At 36.6% G+C, this 27276-nt stretch overlaps 1 protein-coding gene across 1 annotated transcript in view; it reads right to left on the bottom strand.

Annotated features, from left to right (window-relative positions):
* LOC125235427 (inositol-trisphosphate 3-kinase A) overlaps positions 1-16035 on the bottom strand; it is a 215009-nt gene extending 198974 nt beyond the window's left edge. Inside the window, exon 1 of the mRNA XM_048141984.1 lies at positions 15953-16035. The gene's annotated coding sequence lies outside the window, so the exon portion shown is untranslated. The remainder of the gene's footprint in view (positions 1-15952) is intronic.
* Positions 16036-27276: the final 11241 nt, after the last annotated feature.

Genomic DNA, 27276 nt, shown 5'->3' with positions numbered 1-27276 from the left:
TTAAGACATAAAGTTAAAATTTGTATGAAATTAATTTGCACTTCAAATAGCAGAAAGAGCCTTTACCAGTTGGTGTGGTGAAATAGTACATTACATCAGAGGCCGGGAAAATGAGGATTTCCGGCCAAGTGGGTATATACGGGAATCCGTTTTCACGCCGAGGCATGTATAGTGCTTTTCTCAAACATACAATGAAATAAAAAAAATGCTCTAAAGGACAATATTTTATAAAAAAAAAGTTACTTTGCAGGCCTAGGCCTAAAAAATAATATGAAATACCTTTACAGTCCACTCCAGTTGTTGCGCCCAAAAAGCGATACTTCCCAGCCCATTTTAAGGAACGTAAAGACAATATTTCATTGCATGTTTGAGAAAAAATAATTGTACAGTTACTTTAAGGAATTTTGATGTGCTGATGTATGCAAACGATTGCTATTTAATGGATCATATTATTATCAGTGTTCATTGTAGGTAAAACGTTTGACGTTGAACTCATGGTAGAATAGAATCTCTGTGTGCGTAGCCGAATGTACAAACGCTCACGAAACGCTCAGCATAATATCTCTCGTAGCTATCTATCTCTATCGCTCTTGCGTATTGGCGTGACAGAGCCAGACTACCTTTCTGCGGCGTTTCGATTTCGTTTCGCGTCGCAGAAATGCTATTCGGCTACGGGGCCTGACCTCTATACGGTTTGCGAATAGGCTGTACGGATATTACTTTAATGTACATACGTGTGTTTGTATTTAGTCGAGTTCCAGTCTAGGACAAGACCGTTACGAGCGGCCATAAAATGCAAGCGTATTCAGATCCTGAAATTATATTATTGGTATTTTTTGTACTTATGTCAGGGGCGGCTCACTCCGCGATTCTATCGCCGCGCTACAAGTACATGTCGCGGCCCATTCATTGGCGACGACCTTCGCGCGGCGCAATAAAATTCAATGTTGGCTGCTCGCGTGCGGTCCGTTCGTTAATGTAGGTAAGAATTTAGAATGGCGGCATTTTGTGAACATCAAAGGAGTGAGCCTTCTGTACTTGTACTATTATATATTCTGTGCTTATGTATCAATGGTAGCAAGACGCACTGAGATTTTGAACCCCATATCAAATTTCTAAATAAATACTGAATTACGCCATTGTAGGCATTAAACTGGAACTCTGGAATTGCAAAAATAGTGCGCAGTATTCTTTACTGATAAAGGCTAAATAATATAAACTAGCATATTGTAGGTATTTATTGTATTTTTAAGGCATTTACGTTTGAGGCTGATTTACTTCGGAAACCATTGCATCTGTTAAAATGCTAAAGCAACATACTTATATTGAAAGGTTTATTTATGTAACTATACAGTCTATGCACTAACGTAGGATCTCGTGCATTTAGAAAAAAGGCTTTTTTTAAATAAAATAAAAAAGTTTCCAAGATACAGACATGCTTTTATTTTTCCTGTAATGTTTAGCATATAAAACCAATGTTTTGTAAAATAAATGTAAATTTTCGTTGATAAACTTCGGAGATAAAGGGGGAACGGTATTTTTTTTACATTTTCCAAATTTCATTTTCCATTAGCGGCGATAACTTCTTCCCATCAGGCGGCTCGCCTGCTCGTTCGTATTTCGTTAAAAAAAATCAAAGCGTTAGCATAAGTAGTACCTAGTAAAGTAAAATAGTTCTCGAGATATATAGGAATGTGACAGACGGACACACCGGCACCATAAGTGCTTTTTCACATTATCCGATCCGATTTCGGATGTTGGACCGATATCCCATACATTACAGGCAACATCTTGGATTTTTTCTATTGAAATCCTTCCGACATCCGATATCGGATCGGATAATGTGAAAACGGACTAAACGGACTTTTGTACCTTTTTGGCACGGAACCCGTTATTGATACATTTTAATTTCCTTTATTCGGTTAAGGACAGATTCTGGTTTGGGCAGATTCTGGTTACGGCAGATTCTTTTTATGGCAGATTCTTGTTTGGGCAGAAATACAATCATCGAAAAAAGTGTCTAGAACCCTAATAGAACTTTTTACAGGACTGCCCAAAAAAAAGGAGTGTACATAATCGGTGACAATTTTTTTGTTAAGTTCAAAGCTGACGTATTTTTATTTATAGGCATGTCACAAAAAAGGTTACCAATTTGTAATTGCGACATTGTTGATAAAGTAGCTCGAACATATTTTGTTGCAAAAAATAATCAAAGTCACGTTTTTAAATTACATTTAATCCGCAATGCAATTTTGATATCACTGCATATCAAAGCCGGGACATGTTTCCGGTAACAAAGGATAACGTCATTATTTATTAAAATTTCTAATGCACATTAAATTAAGGTCAATTAAATTAAATATGGTAAACTCCACAGACTTAGATTAAGATAGAAGAAACAAGTTCATTTATTTGTATGGCGGGCTGGCGGCCGAGCGTGTCTAATTTTGTACTGAAGTTGTTTCTTGCCTGTGATTTTAAATATGTCTCAGGCCCTTGAGTGATCATAATTTTTGTGTTGTTGCAATTAAATATCACATAACGAGGCATTTTTAATGTTTTCGTTAACCTCAACTTACAAAAATTGACGCCCAAAAGCTGCAAGCTGCGATTAAAGACAGACAACTCAGTGGATTTTACTGAGTTCATTTGACACGCTAAGTAGATACGCTTGCTTCATCTATGGTATATATGTATGACATCTGTGGTAAACTCCGTCATAGGCGAATTTCGTCTACCGTTTTTTAACAACATGTCACAATTTATATTTTAACGAATTCGAAGCGCGATGCCAAGCAGTTCGTAAAGGAGGTTTTCACTAAACTTGTCTGGTTATCTGGTGACCTGCGCACAGTTAATTTCCTTATTTTCCTTGCACAACGGCCGAGCCCAGCCTAGCCGTACAGCGGGGAAACGCAGCTAAAATTGAAACAGATAAATTTAGTTTTATTCCAAAAAAACTGATGCGAATTCTAAAAGACCTAGTTCTTTCACAGTTCTTGGAAAAAATCTTACTACGCTTCTTCATGCTTGAATAGGTGCGCTAGACTGACCATTTTCTTTGAAATCTAGACTTTTAATCCATAGCAATAGTGTCGTATTTTCAACTGTGTTTTTAATAAGATACGAGGATATTTACGTAATTTTTCGATTAGTAACAGCAGCCGTTTGATTACGGGTCCTAACGGGAATAAGAAGGCTAAGTTTTCTTCGTGTATCGTTATCACTGAATTACAGGGTATGAGAAAATAAATTAAAATACGAAACCTACCTAAATATAAGTAGGGTGCATTGGGGTAATTTCGAAGCACAGAAATGCTCGGGTAATTTAGAAAGGGGAATCTTGATATGATGGAAATAATGGTGGTTTTTATGTCACTTTCGAAATACACTGTATTTATTTATTTAAACTTTATTGCACAACTAAAGAAACATGTACAAATGGCGGACTTAATGCCAAAAGGCATTCTCTACCAGTCAACCATTGGGTTAAACAGAGACATATATGTTGGCGCAGGAGAAATAATAGCTAACAGAGACAAATATAATCGTGACCTACCTACTTACTGACCTACTACTGTACCTACTTACTGACAACAAAATATTAATTGGACAGATTAGAGTAATCAGTTTTAATACTCTTAATACCTTCACCTTTTGTTTGAGTCTTTCAAATGCATAGTACGTGTACATGATCATAATTAGCTTATAATATGCTTAATCGATAAGCATACATTGATTTAGATTGTCTTTGAAATAAATAATAATGCATAAAGGCCTATTTTATACGAATCATTCAACGTAGTCAACTAGTCATGCCCATTCGCAATCGGAAGAAAATTACGACATGCGATTATTTCATATACATATATTGCATTGCAAGATTGCAAAATTTGCAGGCATGTAAGTTTTGTACCACTGTTCGACACGCTATGATTCTTCTGTCAAGCCCTTCTGTAAATTTTTTGGACATTGACTGCAAGATTGAACACTGTCACTCGCACTAGCATTCACTGGGTTACTATTGAACACTGGTACAGTTGTATCAAGTTGTGCATGATAGTGACAAATTTGGCAGCCAATATACCTTAATACACTAGCTTCTTCCCGCGGCTTCGCCCGCGTAATAAAAGTAATCTTAGTCAAACGTTGAACTTTGAACCCCCATTTCACCCCTTTAGGGTATGAATTTTGAAACATCCTTTTTTAGTGCTCCTCTACACCTTGAACCTGCGTGCCAAATTTGGAATCTCTATTAGGACCAGCGGTTTCGGCTGTGCGTTAATATGTCAGTCAGTCAGCCAGTTTCTTCTTTTATATATTTTACTCGTATCATGCCATCGTGCCTATTCGTGTTCTGTATTCCGCGAACACGGCGGGTCATGCATTCCTCGGTAAGTGTATATTTTGTTTATGTTCTAAGCTCACGGTAGAATGCATACTTCTAGGAACATACGTGATTTCATCCAGCCATAAAAACGGGTCAAATTCTTATATTTCTGAGTTCTAGATAGTTTGATAAATTGAAATTATTTAACATCACTTAGTCATGTATTATATTACCTATTGGAGAAACTAAAATATAAACAAGCTTGTTTTCCCGTCCTTTAGCGCCAAATAACAAGAGTTTTATTTAGTTTCAAGTTTTATTTTTGTCTTACAATGTAGTTGCATTGTTACACTACTACACTGTTTGTAACGATTTCATGTAATGTGGAATACGAGTAAAAATGTTTTATGTCGAAGTGTAAATATTAAGCTTTCTACACTAGTTGGACGAATTATAACATACTTACATACCTACTTTGCTATATTTGTATTTTCCTGCGACATCCATCAGCGAAAACGGTATTAACTAAGATTTCCTCGCAGGGTATCTGGCGTCACCGTCCACCATTACAGCGACGCGCCTGCGCAATTGTCCACTTGCCGAGATCACTCAATTGGACGTAACGACTTCCAAGCTCTCGATATATCTGGAGGATTATTGCATGTGAGAATACTGTGTAGTGTTATACGTATTATGCCTTATTAAATGTCTACATTTATACTCTTTGTGTACTCTCTATGTGTTACTACTCTATGGTGCTATTATATAAGACTTGTATCCACCCATGTACCGATAGGATTGCAATAAACGTCCTAAAGATAACGTCGTTTCAATGACTTTCCTCATTACATGGCGACCCTGCCGAAATTGTGACCGGAATTCTCGGACTCGGTTTCTGGCGTGTTTATTTGACTAACAATCTATACAAATTTTCTTGAATATTATAAATAATACAATATTCATTTACGTGCAACCTAAACGCCGGACCACTTGCGCTGCTCTTCCGTAACCCGAACACTCCGGACAGTCTGCCCAAAAATGTATTGGTTCGAAAAATAGCTTCTTCAAAAATTTGTCGGTGGCAAACACGGCCGCTTGATGGTAATGATTTGAAATAATAATCTACTAGTAGGTATTCGTTTCTTGTCGGGGTTTGAAATTATAGTATATTGTGAAACAAGGGAGGTAAGGGGGGTTTTGTCGACGAGTGTTAATAACTCGCGACAGTCGCAGGCTGGAGAGAGTTATAGACACGAGTTTACAAAATCCTTACCTCCTGAGTTACACACAATATTTTTCATCACATTTGAGAGGAAAACACAGAGAAAAAAATCATAAGGCGCAAAACCTTCAATGAATGGCGGTGTTGTACTGCCCGTTGCTATGGCAACGCGATCAAGCGCAAATCGAGATGGCCGTCACAATTTCCTGCCAGATTGCAAATTATAACGATTTATCTACGTGAAATTTACAAAATACATGTAATATACACTGAACTAATTGTAAAACATAAATAAAATGCATTTTTCATACCGTATATAATTTTTTTTGTTGTGAAAAAAAATTCTTGGCTGATTGAAACATCCTTTGCCTGAGGTATTGTACGGATTGTATTAATTCTTAAAAGTAAATCCATTACTCCCTTGGGAATAAAATAGTACATTATTCTTCAGTACACGTAGACGCAATGAGACCTTTAAACAGCAAATGTGATGAAAAATAATTTTATGTACGTCGAGTCGATAAGTAAAACTAGTTTGCAAGTTGGTTCAACTACAAAAGCGTCAGTGAGTGGTAACGTATAACGTAACATTCGATGTAAACTTTAGTAACGAAGTATTTCTATTTATTATCAACAAATAATAGCAGCAGTGAATTGCAATTTGTGGTGCCCATAAAAAACTATATCGTTTCAAACAGGGAAGGCTTGCCATAGCTTCCGCGCCGAAACACGCGAGCGGTGGAATAATCGAGTCGAGTCGAGTCCGACCGCTTCCGTACGTGTCGGTTATCTTCCCCTTATTAAACTTAATTAAACAATCGGTTCATCATCGGTTTGAATCGAATCCGGTGATTGACTTTGCTTTCTTTGTAATCGAGATTATCTACGAAGAAAATCGCTGCTAGTTATAGAAAAACTTTTTAATTTAATGCTATAGGAATGAACATCTATAAACTACTAAAATTTACAAACTCGTTATATTACTTACAAAGAATGTATAAATAATTATTAGAAAATGAAAGATGTATATCCGTACTATCCATACTTACTTAATCCTATAAATGGGAAAGTGTGTCTGTTTGTCCGCCTTTCACGGCAAAATGGAGCGTCGAATTGACGTGATTTTTTAAATGGAAATAGTTGAAAGGATGGAGAGTGACAAAGGCTACTTTTTGTCTCTTTCTAACCCCCCCACTTCCCTAAAATGAGGGGTGGACGTTTGTATGAAGCATTCCGCAATTTTCGAATTTAACGCGAGCGATGCTGCGGGAAGAAGCTAGTTTATTATAAAATCGATACATAAAATTCTTTAAAATCCTAATTCTTAATTACGAAAAAGAAATGTTCTCAGTACCATTACATAATGCACTAACATAAACTACTTGGTTATGACAAATGACAACCAAGTTTTCCGAATTCGTGATTTTTCATAGTTAACCTCGTAACGCCCACCATAATTATTTAGAGACAAAAGAAATGCTACTTTATTTATTCACATGAAAGTTAAAACTCCAATGAACCCAAATGTACATCTCATTGCACATTAGGCGGCAAGAGGCTAAAACGAATTCACAAGTTCATAGTCGCACTATCTGTGGTATTGGTATACATGTATGTGATTTGATGACTTGGCGCAAACTTGTCAATTTTGTTATACGAAAAGTCCTTTTATTTAGAGCCACGAGTACGTCAATGTACTCTAATTCTGGATTTTCCCTGTCTGTACTGAAATTCAGTGTAAACCAGCAAATTAATTAATTATGTTGACTTTGATAGCGAGTGACGCACGCGCACGAGTGACGGACAATAAAGCGAAAAACTATGTAAATGTTATAAAATGAGGTGATGATTGCAAATATTGATTTTAAAATAAACAAACAAAGCCTTAATCCTTACTAATATTATAAATGGGAAAGTGTGTGTGTCTGTTTGTTTGTCCGTCTTTCAAGGCAAAACGGAACATCGAATTGACGTGATTTTTTAAGAGGAGATAGTTGAAGGGATGGAGAGTGACATAGGCTACTTTTTGTCTCTTTCTAACGCGAGCAAAAAGCTAGTAAATTATAAATCTTACTGTAAAATCACTATATTGGTTGATATGTGAAAATCGCATGAAACTCCGTTGGGTAGTTTTTGCTCTCTCTCTCTCAAAAACGCAGAGACAGACGCATCGGTTGGTCGCTATTTAGGTGCACAACTTGAGCAGCCCCTAAAGCTGCCGCCTCTGCGCGTTTTGAGAGCGTAGGCAGAGCGTTAGCGGAGCGCAATGATAGCGGTGCGCCGCGCCGGACGAACGCTGGCGTTGCGCCCAGCCGACGCCGGCGGGAACTAACGAGCGCGGATTGCGAGCGGAATGCGCGCGGATTGCGAGCGCATTCAGCGCGCATTCCGCTCCGCTAAAGCTACGCTATCAAAACGCTTTAGGGTCCCCCCACATCTAGCGTCTCGCGAGCGCCGCGTCGGGCCAACTGTATGGGCAAAGCCTGACGCCGCGTCGACGTCGCGTCGACGCGGCGTCTTTTTCCATACAGTTGGCCCGACGCGACGCTCGCGAGACGCTAGATGTGGGGGGACCCTTATGTGTGGCGGAGGCTTTATTTTGTTGGCTTTTCTTTGTATATTAAATCCTAATTCGTTTGATGTATTCCGTATGTGAATGCTTTACTGTATTCCATAAGAGTACCTACGTGTGTTTGTGACAATCAGCGCCAACTCTTTCACACACCTTACCAATAGCGATGTTCCAAACTTATCATAACTTATCATAAACCACTAGTACAGTAACTACGTAGAAATGTAACAAATGCAAATTTCTGTTTGTTTGTTTCTCTGTATAATCAAGAAATCCATTTCCATCCATTTTTCTATTGTGTATGCAATGAACTTAGATTATTCCGGGTGAACGCAAATTCAAAACTTCGACAAGGAAAATCAGAATTCATTTCCCATCAGGGCCCGTAGCAAAGAGTACAATCTTTCACGGTCCGTATCGTAGGTAGGTACTATAGCGTAGTTTTTGTCGTTTTCCGTAGTGCGATCAGCGACAAGAGACCAAGAGAGTTTTCTAATGGGTACGTCTCAGATAGTTGCATCATATATCGTAGGTACACAGCGTACACCACGGAGTGTGAATGATTGTATTCTTGGCTACGGGCCCACTGTGTCAACAAAGATTTACTTCGTTATCTGGTTGACAAGTTAAGCCCAATGAATGAAGCTGTTTTTGTGTTTTGTTCAGCAAGAGTTTCATAATTACAATAAACGTTTGATTTTAACACCTTTAGTTTCCTAAGGTGACATGACGGTACCAATCACGGACAATTTAAGAAAAAAAATATTTTTGATATTTCATGCATACATTAGTGATGTAATAAGTTTTCTACGTATTATTTCAAAAAAAAAAAAAATATTACCTACATGGTCTTAACTTATGACTTATGTTTGGTTAATAGTTTTAAATAAGTTTTTTGCAAAAATTTCATTTTTGACATTTCATGACATGGTTCCTATGACCACCTTTCTGCTCCATCGTCAGATCAGCTCCATGATACCATAATATTGCATTGTCACAATTGTGTGCAAAATTTCAGCTCAATCGGAAACCGGGAAGTGGGTCCAATTCAGCTTCTACGTTTTGACGCACACTAACATACTAAGGTAACTTGAATAAAAGCTTGTAAAAAGAAAAAAGTAAGGATACATTAGTATTATTCCTACATTTTTAAGGCTGGTTCACAAGCTGCAATATTACAAAAATACATTTACTATGTCAAAAAATAACAAGATACTCGTAGAAAGCTCCTTTAAAAAAATAGTGCGTGGAGTCCCTGAGCGCGGAAGAAGTGAAACTTCGTAATGTGTTTCAAAATTCGAGTTGGCAACACTGAGCGTTAAAAGAGGATACGGTAGCAAAAATGCTAAAATGGAAAGGAGCCCTCCTTTCAACTTGGGAATTTTAGTTAAATATACAAGTGTTATTAATTAGATTTATCGAAAAAAAAATTGTCCATTAAGAACAATTTAGTTAAAAGATATTTCAAAAAAATCTTTAAAATCGAGGTTCCGCTCTCGACTCTTTCCTCCTTCAAAACTTAATCAATCGGAACGAAATTTGAGAATCTGAATAACAATGAAATAATCTATGTCGGACCGTTTAGCTTTTTTGGTTAATTGTTACCAATCTTGAGTATCACACCTTTTTTTGCGCCACAATGAAAAAGGCCGTTTTTGGAAATTTTTGATTGGCTCTAGAGTCTTTAAAAAGCAGAATATCAAAAAAATCAAAACGGTCCGACACAGATAAAAATAATAACATTCTGTGTTGAAAAAATCATTGCTCTATCTTCAAAAACCAGGGAGGAAATAGTCGAGAGCGTTTGTATAGAGAATTGACCCCTACCGTATCGTCTTAACGCTGTCAGTTGGACGTCGCATTAGAAGTTTCACATCAAAAAGCCCACTTGACGGTAACACGCTGTAGATTGCATTGCAAGTGTTGAAACATAACTGGCGAATAACCGTTTCTCAGGTGAGCAGTAGTGCGTCATCTCGAGAAAATGAGATGTGCTGGTAATTAAACGGCCGGTGCGGAACGCGGTCATTGAACTCGCGCTTAAGGGCGGCTGGACACTGGGAAATGCACAATACGAGTATGTAAACTATGTGAGCCTTCCTCACTTCTTAATCTGATTTTTTAATCTTGCTGTAAGAAAAAAAATATTTTTATTGGACTGCCTGATTTGATTACCGTATCACAGTTGAGTTGTTTCTTAGGTTATTATAGTTTTTAAGTTAGGTAGTTTTATTTGAAATATGGTATTTTTATAAGATTTTTTGTAGTATCACAGATATATTAGGTCATCGGATTTCAGAAATGCATTTTCAAACCAAACTATTGCACAAAACACAAAACTATTGCTTTTCAAACCAATATACACATTTTCAATTTTTCAATTAGGTTAGTAAAGAAAAAAAAACGGTCAAGCACTTTTTTCCCAAACAACTAACTGTTAAATCACTTTTTTTTTAAGATTTAGTGCTGCTAACGCCCAGTGTGTGTCTTAAAGAAAATGTAAGCCAAAATAAAACCGTGAACAAGTGATACTATTTTCTTAGGAACCTTCTGTTTTACTTTACCGGAGACAAACATTAAGTATGTTCTCCCGAATAAAAGAGCGTTTCTTTTTTGCCTTTATTTTTATTTTGATATTTTTCTGAATTTTAGGTTAATTTTACTCAGAATCACTACCACTTTCTATTTCAATTGGACTTTGGATACTTTCCTCTTCTGTCACCCCATACAAATTGTAGGGAAAATGGTAAGAAAATAAGAAAAAAAGTTTTTACCTATTAGGATTGAAAAATCACCAATTCTAAGTAAAAATAACATAAAATTAAAAAAAACACACTTAAAAAAAGAAATTAAACGCTCAGAAGAAACTCTACCGTCCTTAGTATTAAATCATTAGCACTTTGAGAACCATGGCATACCTAATCTATGGATGTGACCGAGTAGAGTATATTTTTACACATGGCCAACGTTTTTATTATGAATTTCTTTTAACAATGGATTTATTATGGGAACGCTGTACTCGCTGGCGTTTCCTGGCGCTAATTGACGTACGTGTTTTGAATGGCCGACCACAATAAGGATGCAGTTTATGCGACAAACCAATATTTCAAGTCGCACACGGGAACGCGATGAAATAATATTATTTTCACCACACCAACTGGTAAAGGCTTTCTTTGCTATTCGAAAACAGATAGCAAAATTGCACTTTATCCACAAGGGGGCAAAGTAATTTCATACAAATTTTAACTCGATGTCTTAATCTGGCTGCTAGATTTTACCTATAAATGATGATTTTGAATCATAAATATTGAATAAATTGATGGATTTGATTTATTCTGATGTTTTATAGTCAGTATTTTGTTCGTGTTGGTGTGGTGAAAAATGTTGTGTTTCACTCGGTGGCAAAGTTTGTTTAACCTTCGTGCCTTGATACCCTCGCAACGCTCAAGAATCCACTTTTTGAACCACTCGCTACGCTCGCGGTTCAATATTGGAATCTTTCGCTTGCTCGGGTATCAATATTGGCACGTGCGGTTAAACAACTACTTTGCCCCCTTGTATAACGAATAACTATTTACCTTTTTTCCGACAATTCGGCTAGGTTACACAGGCCGTGGACACAGAAGATATGTGACTTTTTAGGGTTCCGTACCAAAAATGGACAAAAGGAACCCTTATGGAACTACTCTGTCCGTCTGTCACATTACTATTTAAATATCTCGAGAACTACTACTGCTATCAACTTGAAATTTGGAATAGTTGTGAACATTGTAAACCTCTACAAACTAAAAGTATATATTTTTTTTTATTTAATTATTTTGATTGTAGAAAATGGTCAAAATTAAAGGGGGGCAAACTGTAAATTTCAAGTTACTAGGTCAAGTGGGGTATCGTTAGAAAGAGCTTAAATTGAACGTAAATAACAATTTTTTATATTTTTTTTGTTGTGGAAAAAAATAATTTTGAAGAGAAATGTAAAAAAAAATATTGGTTTTATGCTAAATATTACAAAATCGTGTTTGTATGTATCTTGGAAACTTTGTTTAATTCACAAAAACCTTTTCAGATTTTTACTTTCAATTTATCCACTCTTGGGGATGTATATCGTACTTCAAATTACGTTATTACATCATCTTTTTTCAAATAAAGTAAAAACTATCAAAACCGGTTAACATTATAAAGAATTACCTACCCCTGAAAAACCAACATACTATACAGGTCGCGCAAATTAGTTTCAGGTCACGCGAATTCACCGAGAGATGGCGCTAAACACAATAATGCTCATTACTACTTATACTTCTAGCAGTTCTAACTTTTAGTTTTAGAAACCTGATATTTTTAACTAGGTAGTTTGAAAGAAAGTTTGTTCGGAACCCTCGGTGGGCGAGTCCGACTCGCACTTGGCCAGTTTTTTTTTTTAATATTTTAATATGTGTACAAAATACATATTACTTTAGAGCTTATAACTTTAACCCATATATATTTGTATGTCCATTGAGTCGTTTTTGACCAGCGGTTGTTTTCGATCAACTGGATAAAACTCGCTTCCATTCATAAAAAATAGTAAGAGAATGGCTTGACACTTCAAATAGCAAGGAACTAAAAACAAGTTCTGCGGAAAGTCTGTGGAAAACGACGTCATGCTATTTTTGGAAGAGGACGGCTAGTAATTTTAGAACTAGTGGTAACGACCACTCGTTTTCGATTTTGTTAGTAGAATTTAAATCGCTAGCAGTGGAGATATTATTGAACGAATTTCACGAAATCGAATGGCCGAGATTCAAAAATCAGCCCCATGGTCAAACAACAAAATACGATTAAAAACTTATGATTTTCGAGTCTATAAATATTAAATAGGTGCTTACATCGCATTTTCTAAGTGTGAGATGAACAATTACTTACGAGTAATTTCAACACATTTAAATTCCTACGGTGCCGTTTATACTTTGTTTTCGTTTTAACATTATTATAAAGAAGGTAAGCTTAGTAAGCTATCTTGAATTCTTGACATGTATTTTATAAGACACGTTTGTAAAATACTTAATAATAAAGAAATCGAATGATAGAAAAGATGGTGCAAAAATTGCCTAATTTGAAATTAGTGTGATATATGTGAGGTTGCTGGTAGCCTAGCGGTAAGAGCGTGCGACTTCCAATCCGGAGGTCGCGGGTTCGAACCCCGGCTCGTACCAATGAGTTTTTCGGAACTTATGTGCGAAATGTCATTTGATATTTGCCAGTCGCTTTTCGGTGAAGGAAAACATCGTGAGGAAACCGGGCTAATCCCAATATTAAGGCCTAGTTACCCTTCGGGTTGAAAGGTCAGATGGCAGTCGCTTTCGTAAAACTATTGCCTACGCCAAATCTTGGGATTAGTTGTCAAAGCGGACCCCAGGCGGCATGAGCCGTGGCAATATGCCGGGATAACGCAAGGAAGATGATGATATGTGAGGTCCCTAAAATATTAGGTGAAGCCTAAAGTAAGATTATGTACATTAATTCAATTCATTTAATATAGTTTGTAGTACAATGATCTTAATTTAGTCATCAAGACAACACGTGGTCATCCGGGACTTCCAACAGGGACCGTATTTATTAGATTTCCATGAATTTGGTACTCCATTAAGAGATGATAAGCATTTAAGTTAAGAAAAAAACCGTCTTAAAACTTGGCCGTCTAATATTATACGCCTATGATACACATATTAACCCCTGGGACGCCGATGTCAAAAATTTGCTACCTACAGATTTTTTTATTATTGTTTTATTAATTAAAGGCCAAGACGTTGGAGCGGTTAAAGTATTGACGTAAGAATGGAAATAAAACGGTATTTTGCATATCGCGGAATCATATTCGCGCGTAAACAACTGCCATGCAAAATGTCAAATTCAAATGCAGGTCACTACTGCAACAATACGCGGTTCCTACGGGGAATCAGTTTATACTGTCAAATACTACCAACGCAGGTGGATATGTACAGTCAAGTGTAAAAATATGGGTGCGTACAACTTATCAAAAATATGTCCCATAGCACTTTATGTCGGCGGAATAAGGTCTCGGTACATATTTTTGAGCGGATAAAATCGATACGTATTTTTGCACTTGACTGTATGTATCTACGAAAATTTGCATGAAAATAGACGTAGTGTTTACGAGTACCAAAAACATACTTAAATATAAGTACTTAATACTTACTTATTCATGCATTATGTGTGCGGAAAAGATGCTTAAGAGGATACGGTAGCGAAAATGTTAAAATGGAAAGGAAGCCCCCTTTCAACTTGGAAATTTTAGTTAAATATACAAGTGTTATTATCGAAAAAAAATTGTCCATTAAGAACACAGACCAACCCCTATAGACATCTATTACAAGACGACTCGCGGTGGCCAGCCTTCCTAGTATTTGCACTGATATAAGCGCGGGCGCTCGCCGTGCCCGATCAGTATCGACCAAGTAACAGACCCGAAAGCAGCGCGTGTTTTTCGCACTAAAAAATTGGAAAAGGGTATTTTGATGCCTTAAAGATGTCCACCTGTAGTGTGAAATGGTGTGGAAAGGTAACAAGAAGCTCAAATTTAAAAACAGACGGCATTACATTCCACAAATAAGTCATATTTATAATTTATTCAGAGCCGGCATAGGTCAACTTACATTGGCCACTTACGCGTCAGTAGAGGGACAGTCATACTTCTGTCCCTTTTCATCTGGCGCGACTGCCCGCCGTCCTTGAAACGGCCAATCACAGCGCGCTTAACACATTCCCCGCCCGCTCCTCGCACCCCAAACAGTGGTGACTCGTATCGCGAACCAAATATACAAGACTGCCACTCTATAGGAGGTTCTCTGTGATTAAGAACAACTCAGTCAAAAGATATTTCAAAAAAATCTTTAAAATCGAGGTTCCGCTCTCGACTCTTTCCTCCTTCAAAACTTAATCAATCGGAACGAAATTTGAGAATCTGAATAACAATGAAATAATCTATGTCGGACCGTTTAGCTTTTTTGGTTATTTGTTACCAATCTTGAGTATCACACCTTTTTTTGCGCCACAATGAAAAAGGCCGTTTTTGGAATTTTTTGATTGGCTCTAGAATCTTTAAAAAGCAGAATATCAAAAAAATCAAAACGGTCCGACACAGATAAAAATAATAACAATCTGTGTTGAAAAAAATCATTGCTCTATCATCAAAAACCAGGGAGGAAATAGTCGAGAACGTTTGTATGGGGAATTGACCCCTACCGTATCGTCTTAACAAAGTGCTTTTGCAAAGTAATATAGTATGAATATTACGGCTTTTTGTGGCTCAATACTTAAAGTTACTTTAAGGGGATAAGATTTTAGTTTATTACATACATACTCGTATCAATCTACCTACTTATTTTCTACAATCAAATGTTAGTCCATAGTAAGGTGCATTAGGGTAATTCCGAATGACAGAAATGCTCTGGTAATTCCGAAAGGGGAATCTTGATATGATGGAAATAATGGTGATTTTTATGTGACTCGTAATTAGACGACTTTCGGAATTACCCTAATGCACCTGACCTATACCTATGCTTTTTTTGTAGTCCTAACTGTAATTAATCCACTAATTTTATTAGCAAAAAAAAATATAGGGTAGGTTTTTATCCTTCCTTTCTAATTGCATCGCTAACCTCACAGACATTTAACTAAAATATAAATCGTAATTAAAAGTCACAAACCGACACCTGAAACCGGGAAAGCGCGACGAAAACAAACACAGTACGAGTACGGCAAACAAAAGAAGTCCGTTAAAAACAAACGAACGGCATAGAACACCGGTGCACCGTTATCACAGTCTTACCTGCATCAATCCGAAAGGGCACTTTCTTTCACTACCGACCGACCGAGGCGGGCGACTACCGCGGATTGCGTCGAGTGACTACTCGCAGATAAGTGAATCGAGATAGTGCAAGAGGGTAGTGCCGCGGGCACACTGGATGGAAATTCGGTACACTTCGCAAGAACGCCGGTCGCTGCGGAGCGGTTCATTGGGTGGGTGTTTATATCTTGGCAAAAAAGAGTAAAAATTTAACTAGTCTCTTTTTATCGAAGCAAAGCGCAACTAGGTATTTTCATTGAAGTGACAATCTGTCAAAATAGTTGCTACATGCAAATCGTTTTTCATGGACGGTGACGCCCCTATTATTCTTTTACTCTTTTTTGCTAGGCTGTTATAGTCTTTGACACGAAGAAAATAAATTAGTAAAGTTTATTAGAGTGCGGTTTTGTTAATATGTTTTGTGCTACTATGCAATTAGTGTAACCCGTATTAATAATTAATACGGACGTAGTTACGCAACAACGTTCCAATCCATCTGAAATTGTCATTGAAATGAAAGACTTTTGTTTTTCATACAAGGTCTAAAACTTAATGACAATTTCATGTGGATTGGAACGTTATTGCGTAACTACGTCCAATTGATCATACAGTAGGTCTTTCGTCGATTCGATATCCCAAAATGATTATTGTGTTGACAAAACAGACAGAGGTTCTGGAGCTTTAAAACTAAATATATGTAAAAAAATACTTGAAAGAACTTAAATATTCTTGGAAATTATAATTGTTCTTTCTAAACAACAATTTAAGTAGCAAAATATGAGTGCACATTATCCTAGATGAGATTAAATGTGTGTAGTTATGAATATACCAAAGCTTTTACGTATATATACGTTTATTTTATAATATTAGTCTAGTATGTCGTTGTGCAGATTAATGCAATACTGCGCAATTTTTAATACAATAAATATACGTATATTACCGTTTAGGTATATCTTGCAAATGAATCTTTTGTAGTTATTGTCAGTAGTGTCAGTACCACGGTTTCTGTACAAAGCTGACCCGACCTTTTGACATAGCTCAGACACCGGACGCATCAATAACTGTTCTTTTGTGGCCCGCACTCAGTGAAAGTGAAGTATTGTACTTAATGCTCAAATTGAGACTGTTTGCAATAAATGGACCATTTCAATAGCCTGTGTTTGGTAAAGAAATGACTACATGCATTTTCGGGTATAACATTAATAATATTATTTAAAAAAAGTACTTTCGACAACGGCTTTTTACGTTTTAAATCGTCTTGTCTAGTCCTAAAGGTTTATTTTATAACCTAAGGTTTATTTTTTAACCTTGTATGGATTTTGTGGTCCGAAATAAATGATTTTTATTTTTTATTTTATAATCGGACGTCCTTTACTAAGTTCATACTGGCCAAAACAATATTGTATCTACAATTCTACATATCGAATTTAACCGATAAATTGGGTTGTACTTGATATTTTAAAAAATAACATTGTCACTGACCAAAAGGAGAGAAATATAAATTCTAGCACCAAAATAATATTATTCATAACACATAACATAAGCTTTGTCACATTAATGTGCACTACGCTTTACTCTATACCTATAACATTAAATTTATTGAACATTGCTAACCCGATTGTGTGGACACACCTTTACCTCTCACTCCGCAAACCTTTACTTGAATGTTACTGGTTCAATGTAAACATAAACATACGAACGTACTGTTAGACAAGCCTGCTATACATTTGCTACGGTGCACGGTGTTTAAAACATACCTATAATGTATATACATACAAGGTTTGTTGATATGCTCGATAATAGTTATTTGTTATACAAGGGGGCAAAGTTGTATTTTAACGCCGAGTGTGCAATTGAAAAACGAGCAAGTGAAAGAACTTGCGAGTTTTTTAACACACGAGAAATAAAATACATTTGCACCCGAGTGTAACACAAAACTTTTCTCCTCACTATATAGCGAGGAAACTACAACGCAAAAAATGCGTTTATCATGTTTATCACTGCTTCCAGTAGTTCCACAGGTGGTAAATCATCTTTATTACTAGATTCACCTATTTTTATCAATTTTAAAGCAGTTAATTTGACTTTATTCAAGGTCAAATTACTTTACCCACTGCGTTTTTACCCGCTGGTATTAAAGGACAAAACACGTGTTTCCGAGCTAGTGAGGGGAAAAAGTAATTTATAATTTTTAACGAATACGATCTTGCAATATTTAGTTAACTGTAAAAGTAATGTGCACTTAATTGTAAGTGTATGGTGAATAATTTATGTATTTATGTAATTAAGTAGCATTACTTTGAAATAACATAGCATTAGAAAAATATTGACTAGCCTAATGTAATTTGTTGGGTAAGTACCTAAATGCCACCATACAGTAAATGCATAAATTACTAAAAAATCGTTTCAAAAAATTGTGTCTTAGTTGCGTTGCGTATTTTGATCGATTTGAGTTTCCTGATAAAGACACTTTGCATGTAACGTAGGTAGCTATTGTTTATATTAACTAACACTATTTTCTTCCCAATTTCAATTCAAGTAAACAAAAATGTTATATTAAACATTAAACATGCGAATTCAACACAAAGCCAATATTAAAAGCCAAAAATTCTAAGAAAAAAAAACTTCCTGTGGCTCACGGGTTTCCCCATTGAGAACCAAATTTGTTTAACGCGACGATTCCCCACATTCCATCTGTTTAAACGGATTTAAGAAACTGTTGATAGTAAAGATTCCTCATTGTTCCTCGGTTATCAGAACCCCTACCATGATTATTGTATGCTGGTCTTCCGAATGAGCTGCTGTGGGGCCAAGATTACCACAGAGTAGCAGCCCTAATCAAAACGGGGACCCGCCAGACCACTGAAGACGATACGATACAGGTCAATTCTCCATACAAACGCTCTCGACTATTTCCTCCCTGGTTTTTGAAGATACAGCAATGATTTTTTCAACACAGATTATTATTATTTGTATCTGTGTCGGACCGTTTTGATTTTTTTGCTATTTTTATTTTAATACGTCAAACTCATAGCAAAGGCTCTCAGTTCTGTTATAAATGTTATCATTTGTATAGGTAAACATTGGAATATTTATAAATAGTGCATAATTTACTCTGTGTAATTTTTGGAAAAATATTTATACAGGCATTAGGCGATAATTGTCTTTGTTTAAGAGCAATAAAACTAGGTTTTAACTTTTCAAACAACTGCCAAATAAAAAATATACTGACTTTTATGACAGGGTCATCGAACTTCCTCTTTTTATTCCGTATCGGTATTCTAAAATGCAGTGTTGCTAAACCCTGACCAATGGCGTGAAAGAACTCGTCATTATCATATAGGCCACTTCGTGTAGATACCTACATTACGACAATGAGGAGGGAAGCACACTAAAGGTTATGACAGATGGCGCCACCTTATTAGTCCATTGCACAGATAAATATTTTTTTACGTAAGAGCGAGAAGATGATTTTTTTCTCTCTCTCACATATGAATGACAGTGACATGCCTAGGCACTGGCACAGGCGCCGCCTGGCGGGAAAAATGTCAGTGTGCTTCCTCATTACCCCGATATGGGCTAGTCTCATAGATATGCCCTGCGATTTTTCGGATGTCGTCGACATGCAACGACAATGAACCAACGGAAGCTAGAAACCTAACGACAGTCGGGCCGTTTATTATTGTTGAACTGAATGATATAACGATATAAATAACTATCTGACAGTAATTAAGCTCTAGATCAAAGATCGTAATCACTCTAATCACGGCAGAATACACTAAACACTACAGTTTCTTTAATTTCTCCGTAGTAATTAAAAATGTGTCGTTGGCGTCGCACACGCACGCAATGCAATCCAGGGGCCTTACCATGATCTCTTAACGCGATTCAGTTTAGGACCTAAACTGAACTGCGTCGCTATTTCCTACCACGACATTGTTATTGCGATCAAATTTCGACCGAGCGAGCGATAAGCGTCCCAGCCGTTTCATTCACTCATCTCAAGTGTATTTCGTACCATGACATGCCACTTGAGCCTAAACTGAATCGCAGGAATGTCAAATTTAGCGATTCATAAAAAGTTACTCACTTACCGCATTATTCTGAATCGCTTTGTTGTAACACTAGCGATACTAAATAGTTTGGGTTTTTTATAAGGAGTAGGAGATGGAAAATATAACTAAAGCTAGTTTCATCACCTGATTAATTTATTATTTTGGTTTTTCGATCCTTACCGATTCGATAATAAAATATAAAGTTTTATGATTTTGTTTAGTTTGATTTACGGACCAACTATTCCAACTAACTACACGTTTTTACATTTTTAGAGTACCTTATGATCTCGCAACTTTCGCAAAAACGCAAATCAAAAAGAGCGAGAAAAAGTCTGATCCTTTTTCAGTCGATATGCAAAGAGTCATGTTAACACTTGCGACAAACTACTTATGCCTAGAACTAGGATGGCTAAGGAATCAACTAGGTCTAGCATAACTTAGCAAATATACATTAAATTTAGACACGAGTGAGCTACCTACAAATACTTATGACTTACGTATTTGTTAAAATATCATCCAAACACTGCGAGTTCTATAGCCGAGCACAGCACTTCAAATACATAAATAAAAACTTTATTATTAATTACCTACTAGTCAAGGGCGCGATGTTCTAAACATAAGCTTTAACGAACTGTCATTAATGTCATTATATATATTTTTATCATTTATTTATAGTTTTGTTCAAAAAGACACGATATTTTACACAAAATCATTGTAATTATTGTGAATTTTACATTGAAATATTTTAAATGTTTCTTTTTCCAGTTTTAAGAATAAAATAAAATTAAAAATTAGTAATCGTTCCTGGTTTTCGAACGATCAAACGTCACAAGGGGAAAACGAGATAGATTTATACGATTCCTATAGCGTCATCCTTTTCTTGTCAAAACGATTCAGTTGCGAACCAGAGACAATATCGGTCTTTCATTCACTTGTACGCGGTTCAGTTTCGACTCTGAACATTGGAGGTCATGGTAGCAAATTGAGACGCTCAGTTTAGGCACCTAAACTGAACTGCTCTGCGTTTGAATCGTTTTTAAAAAGATCGTGGTAAGGCTGCAGTTCAGTTTAGGTGCCTAAACTGAGCGTCTCAATTTGCTACCATGACCTCCAATGTTCAGAGTCGAAACTGAACCGCGTACAAGTGAATGAAAGACCGATATTGTCTCTGGTTCGCAACTGAATCGTTTTGACAAGAAAAGGATGACGCTATAGGAATCGTATAAATCTATCTCGTTTTCCCCTTGTGACGTTTGATCGTTCGAAAACCAGGAACGATTACTAATTTTTAATTTTATTTTATTCTTAAAACTGGAAAAAGAAACATTTAAAATATTTCAATGTAAAATTCACAATAATTACAATGATTTTGTGTAAAATATCGTGTCTTTTTGAACAAAACTATAAATAAATGATAAAAATATATATAATGACATTAATGACAGTTCGTTAAAGCTTATGTTTAGAACATCGCGCCCTTGACTAGTAGGTAATTAATAATAAAGTTTTTATTTATGTATTTGAAGTGCTGTGCTCGGCTATAGAACTCGCAGTGTTTGGATGATATTTTAACAAATACGTAAGTCATAAGTATTTGTAGGTAGCTCACTCGTGTCTAAATTTAATGTATATTTGCTAAGTTATGCTAGACCTAGTTGATTCCTTAGCCATCCTAGTTCTAGGCATAAGTAGTTTGTCGCAAGTGTTAACATGACTCTTTGCATATCGACTGAAAAAGGATCAGACTTTTTCTCGCTCTTTTTGATTTGCGTTTTTGCGAAAGTTGCGAGATCATAAGGTACTCTAAAAATGTAAAAACGTGTAGTTAGTTGGAATAGTTGGTCCGTAAATCAAACTAAACAAAATCATAAAACTTTATATTTTATTATCGAATCGGTAAGGATCGAAAAACCAAAATAATAAATTAATCAGGTGATGAAACTAGCTTTAGTTATATTTTCCATCTCCTACTCCTTATAAAAAACCCAAACTATTTAGTATCGCTAGTGTTACAACAAAGCGATTCAGAATAATGCGGTAAGTGAGTAACTTTTTATGAATCGCTAAATTTGACATTCCTGCGATTCAGTTTAGGCTCAAGTGGCATGTCATGGTACGAAATACACTTGAGATGAGTGAATGAAACGGCTGGGACGCTTATCGCTCGCTCGGTCGAAATTTGATCGCAATAACAATGTCGTGGTAGGAAATAGCGACGCAGTTCAGTTTAGGTCCTAAACTGAATCGCGTTAAGAGATCATGGTAAGGCCCCTGCTCTGCGTTTGAATCGTTTTTAAAAAGATCGTGGTAAGGCTGCAGGACTCTATTCTAGAACCGTTAGATTTTCTTACATTAAATACAAATGTATAGGTAACTATAGAAGTTTCAAACAACCGAAGATCGAGATGCACACATTCAACAGATTGTAACTACACAAAAATCCAGAAAAAAAACCCTCAATTTCTTTTATTTTTCTCTCAACATATCGCCCTGGCGATACAGAGAGGAAATGCCGCCAGCTTAATGGGCACCATGCCGCAGGCGGAACTTTTAGATGGAATTTTCTTTTTATAATTGGGTTTATTTTTAAGTAGTTATATTTAGTTGTAATTTAGTTTTGTTTAGTTATTTCTAAGTATTTTTTAAGTTTTATATTGTTATTTTTTCACCAATGTATATAATTGAGATAACAAAATAAAATGAATTATCTTATTCCTAAACGTTCATTGTATTGAACGAGCAAAAGAATTGAATCATTTGTCACAGAATAGAGGCCTTGGTCGATGATCGTTGTGCGTGAAAAATGCCAGTATGAAATGCAGCATAAAAACGCAATAGATTAACTCGTATGGATAACCAACGTATTACATGAATATAAAACACTACTAACGAGTTCAAGTTTTTTTGGGATTGATCACCGCTATCACCGGAATACCGGAAGAGAGACATCATTAATTAAACACACCTGTCTACCTCTATCTTGAGACTTTTTTTATGCCAGTCTCATCTCAAGATGTCTGTGACTCTGATGTGACGTCAGTGAGTGTATCAGTGTCTCTAAGGGCTGATTTACAGGGTAGATCTCGCACGCGATTCTTTAGGTACCCAAATTACAGGGAGACATTTGAAATGAAATGAAATGAAATATTTATTTTCCAAGTAGGCATATTACAATGCGCTTATGAACGTCAAATAAAACTACGCCGGCTCTAACCCTACGCCTCAGCCTCGAGAAGATTTCAGTCCCCCTCAGTTGGAGGGGGGTATCCACTATGGGACCGGCAAGAAACTCGGCGGGCCACTTCTTTTCAAAACATTACATCTTATAATTAACATGCATTAAAAAAAACGAGATACAATTTAATCAGCAAAAGTATTCATAAAAAAAAATTAACAGACAAGGTACTTACTCTATGGAAATTCATTTCAATAAATTATACAAAGTACAAAGCTACTATGATTAGTAAGAGATGTTAGAAAAAAAGAAAAATTATACATGATGAAGATAAAAAAACGAACTGATACAAATAAAAGATAACTAACTTTAGAGTTTTAAAAGACTCTTGATGTCTCAACTAAAGAAAAAAAAAATTAGATATACTTAATCTACTTTTTTCCTTGGAAATGTATATGGTCTCCAAGAGTCAGATAGAAAATAAACAAACAAGGACCGAACAGAGTGCCTCAATGTAATCAAAATTAATGTTACAATATAATAGTTATAGCCTCTATTAGCTGAAACAGACCGGTCTTCACAAACAGCACCCGTTCACGAGTATGGCGCGTATCTCAGCCATCGCCTCCCTCAACCTATATTCGGGAAGGTGGCGACCCGATCAACGACGCCACCGTAAGCAAAGACTTTTAAGCGAGCATGACATGTTCAAGCTGTCCGGGCTTTATTAAATATTCAAATAATAAGTCAGTACCATATACCTAGATGTAAGACACAACATTCCGTGCTTGTATGTTACATAGCTTAAATTGACTTAATTGAACAAGATCTTGGGAGATGTAAAAGGTCCCCATTTGATCGGTAGGAAGAATAGGATGTCCATGTCAATAGTCCGCAACCCGCAATGTATCATGTATCTAAAATCACATGCGCGTGCCGTCTAAATAAGCCTTAAAAAACAAAAATAAGGAGTGAGAGTACAGTCAATCAACCTATTGGAACCCTAGGCCACTGTAGAACTATGTCTTTTGGTATGGTTGTAGAGTGGCCTAGGGTTCCAATTGGTTGAATAAACCTTTTTTTTTTTTTTAAACGAGGGGAAATGCGTTACGCATACCATCCCAGGCGCAGGGACCGGCCTGGGATGGTTATGTGGGACTCCCATATAGGCTAATGAGACCCATGGTGTACCCACTAAAACCCCTCGATTGCCGCCTCAGGGCTTACAGGACGAGGTCGCAGGCACGTTTCGGCACTCCTCCGCAACTGGTTGAATGTACCTACCTTAACTTCAAATTGTTTATTACGTAATTTTATTGTATAATTTCCCCACCTAGCATGCTCGGTGACCGGAACAAGGTTGTTTACCTCTGACTGAAGATGGATTGAGGAAAACATGATTTACCATAGAACTCCTAAATTTTGCAGATAAAAACTTGTGGGAACATATTAAAGTAAAAAAGATATTGTACAAGATGTATTTTAGACGAAGGAAAGACAGAGGAAGGACGAGGAACGAGGAAGTACTTCCACTGAGCCATTAGATATTCACAATTCTAAATAAACTTATGTTTTAGTTATGTAGGTTATATGTACCTAATAGTATAAACATTTAGATATGGACCTATATTACGCATCAACTAAAGTTATTTGGGTACGAACATAAGAACCAGGAGACATCGCATCCATAGCATATCATATGGCGGTGACCGCTTAGCGTCAGACGGTCCTTATTCTTGACTTGAGTAGGTATACGGGACATGAAAAAATTGTGCATCAAAATAACTAGATCTGATTGAGGACGAGTAATTAAGAAGTCTTCACTCTTCACTAATACCTACTGCTGGCCCTGAAACACTCAATATTTTCCAGATTTTGCCAAACAAGTCTACATTAAAGCTCCTGCAACAAAGTCCAACATAAAAAGGCTAAAAGTAACTTTGAAGCAAAGTTAATGGCGGTCTATATGACAGCAAACAGACGGGCAAAAATTGAGTAGATTTAGAAACCATTAGCTGCCCTTTAGTTCTGCCAGATTGAAGGTGAAGGGCCTCTTTGATGGATGTTCGTACAGTTCGAACCTTGGACGATATTTTGATATTATTATTGACCTTTTGGATAATTTTAATTTTAGGAGTAGGTATCGATGCTGAGATAAACCATACCTACCTACAGTTCACGGCTGGCGCTGTGGCTATCACAGTAGGTTCAATGCTGGTACCTACCAGGGCTTAACCAACGCAACACAAAGCTCAAAACTAGTAAAAAACGTTTATTTTTACTAAAGTAACATAGGCGTGTGTCCATGCGCGACGGTGATCGCTTTCCATCAGGCGACCGGTCTGCTCGTCTCCCTACTATCTCGTTGAAAATAATAGGTAAGTATAAGACAATACAACCTAGTGCCAATATGTAGGAAATCCTTATACTTATTGTGAAAAATAATCAAACTGGAAAATTCCTCATTGTGAAATTCCTCATTGTGAAAGTCATGTAAATACTGTAAATAGGGTACAATCCGTACCTACATACAATGCACCAAAGATAGCTCCGCAGTAAACCTACTGTTCATGTTCATTTTTATCATACATATTTTTACGGTAGGTATAATAGCTAATAGTGCAACATTTCGAACGGATTAACAACTACTTACCTACCTATACGTTAATCTTGGCTTGCTATACTTCATTGTTTCTCCACATTCCGTGAACGCACAGAAATTAACAGCCGTGAAACCTATCGTGATCGTCGATAAGTAAAAGACAACATTCCATAGAATACTGAGAATTGTGAGAATCCTTGGTAAAATTCCCTGCTGCCCAGGGAAAATTACCCAACCAAAAATTAACAATATTATCTATCACAATCCTCCTGTCTCACACGACAGCTAAACTGTGAAATGAACTGTAACGCCGGCCGGCAACGCACTTACAATCCTTCTGTGTCCATGAATGGCAGTAATCGCTTACCATCAAGCGACCTACCTCATAAAGATAAACAGAGTCGCACCATAAGGGTTCCTGTTGTACCTTTTTGGTATGGAACCCTAAAAAACAAACTGGAAGGCAGCAGCAGTACAACAGTCCGAAATATACGAATACAAAGGTAGGTAAAGTCACAAAAGCAAGAACGCAGGTGGAGCGGCTTAAAGTGCAGCTAACTTCAAGCACGGCAAGTACATACCATGTTGAACCAGTGTACGACTTCGTTCCAGTTACCGTCGAATCGACTTTTAGACAAGTACCTACCTAGACAATTGCGCGCCAAGGTGGTAGATTAGATTGGGGTGCAGATTGGGACAGAAGGTGGTAAGTAGGTACTCCTGTCCTGGAGTGATCTCAATCTGGTCCAACAAATATCCCTATAGCCAGTCATTGTAACAACGTAAGTAGATAGCACACTGTTGGAGCACCATTAAGTAATCTATAAATAAATAAATCGTTGGGTGTAAGGTAAAATTAAAGATTTGGTAAGTACTTAGATTCATAACATTCTGCCCAAACTTTCAAACCAATATGTAATCTACTAAGTATCTTAGGCTTGGTAAAGGTACACATATGAATGAAAATTTCCATTCGCGTAAATGAGTTTTACGATGTCAGTCGTTATCTTTAGTCAACACATACGCGGAAGATTTTCTCAAATCATTATCCTCGAATGTTTGACTGTTGACTTGACAGAGGTTATTACTACTTGTTACTACTTTTGTTATTGTTATTTTTCGTTTCACAATGTACAGTTAACAACACAGCTGTGAATACAGCCAAAGTGCCAAAAATATATGTATTAGGCCACCCCATTTCCTACCGTGTGTGTAGTATAAGTCAACTGTGGCAAATGAATTCAATTGAAATTTAGCAACTTGCTAGCCCTTATATGTACATTAATTGCCAAGAGTGAAAATAAAACTTGAGCAGTTTCATGTGCACCTACAACTTCGTATCTATTTCGTCAACCTTAGGTACCAAAAACGGTGCCTGCTTACCATCAGGAGAGCTGTATGCTTTTTTGCTACCGTGTGGTATAAAAAAAGCTTTTGCTATTTTTCTTTCCGATTACTGTTTGCCCTAGTAAAA

Source organism: Leguminivora glycinivorella, chromosome 17, assembly GCF_023078275.1.
Source record: "Leguminivora glycinivorella isolate SPB_JAAS2020 chromosome 17, LegGlyc_1.1, whole genome shotgun sequence".
NCBI classification, from domain to species: domain Eukaryota; kingdom Metazoa; phylum Arthropoda; class Insecta; order Lepidoptera; family Tortricidae; genus Leguminivora; species Leguminivora glycinivorella.
The sequence above is the reverse complement of the archived record's forward strand: the minus strand, read 5'-3'. Positions and strand labels throughout refer to the sequence as shown.